The sequence below is a fragment of the Rhagoletis pomonella genome, unplaced genomic scaffold, assembly GCF_013731165.1.
Source record: "Rhagoletis pomonella isolate Grant_MI unplaced genomic scaffold, Rhpom_1.0 Rhpom_scaffold_00172, whole genome shotgun sequence".
NCBI lineage: Eukaryota > Metazoa > Arthropoda > Insecta > Diptera > Tephritidae > Rhagoletis > Rhagoletis pomonella.
The window spans coordinates 61,009-62,211 of record NW_023458726.1 but is presented as its reverse complement, the minus strand read 5'-3'; positions in this window follow the sequence as shown (position 1 = coordinate 62,211).

The window sequence follows — 1,203 nt, the reverse complement described above, 5'->3', positions numbered from 1 at the left end:
TTATTCAAGCCGGGTACCCTGTAATAAGGCAGAATCAATGGAGTATGGAGGCCCGCCATATATTCATCGAAATTCTTGAGAAGGCGAATGTACTGAATGAGTTAACGTGTTGTGATTAAATCGGCGGAATAATTGCCACGCACTCGGTGTTTAGCATCGATCAGTTCTATGAATTCGAACCAAGTTTCCGTGAAACATAGGCTCTAATTTTTGGTGGGGCTAGTTTTTGTGCATAGCCCTCTCCGGCCACGGACTGTTTAGGATTGGGAATGTACACTTCCGAGCCTATCTCGAAATGGCGTTCTCTTTTGCGGGTCAATGCCCGTTGTGCGGTTTGTTGATATTGTTCGAACTGTGTCTCGAATTTAATCAGCCAGAACTTTACGCTGTTCCACATCCTGTGTATGGTATGGATTTACATCCAATAATAATTTATATTCGTTTCCATCTTTCACATATTCACGACCAGTGTGCAGGAAATATGGCGTGTAGCCCGTGGCTGAATGCACTGAAGTGTTAATATCACGAATAACACGAGAAAGAAGGTCAGCCATGTGAGCACGTAATCCAAGTTTAGTGCTTTTGTTTGTCGCCTCGACCTGATTGGCTTGTGGATGGTACAAAGGCGTTTTCATGTGTTTGATGTTATAAACGGCGCAAAGCTTTGCGAAAGTTTGACTGATGAATTGAGTACCATTATCTGATATAATGAGTTCGGGGCAGCCATTCACCGTGAATATATGTCGAAGATAATTGACTACGGATATGGCGTTTGCATTTTTCATGGGCTGCGCCCAGACATATCGCGAGTAACAGTCGATGGCTACGAAGATCCATTGGTTACGATTTTTAGACATGGGCAGCTTACCGACGAAGTCAATCGATAATTGCCTACCCGGTCGTTTTGGTTCTCTATATTCGCCGTTAGGTGTTTTGGTGCTCATTACTTGGTTTAATGCGGTGGCATAGTTCACATTGCCGAACGTACTGGTAAACGGACTCATACATGTTTGGCCAGTAATAGCGTTGTGAGATACGTCTATAAGTTTTCCAAACACCCTGATGCGAATGTTTGTTATGATTTTCATCGAGGACTTTTGCTCTGTCAGAAGATGGTACACAAAGTGTCCACAGTATTTCCGCACTTTGATTGGAAAATTTCAATCGATGATATATAAGGTTGTTCTCGATTTTATATCTATC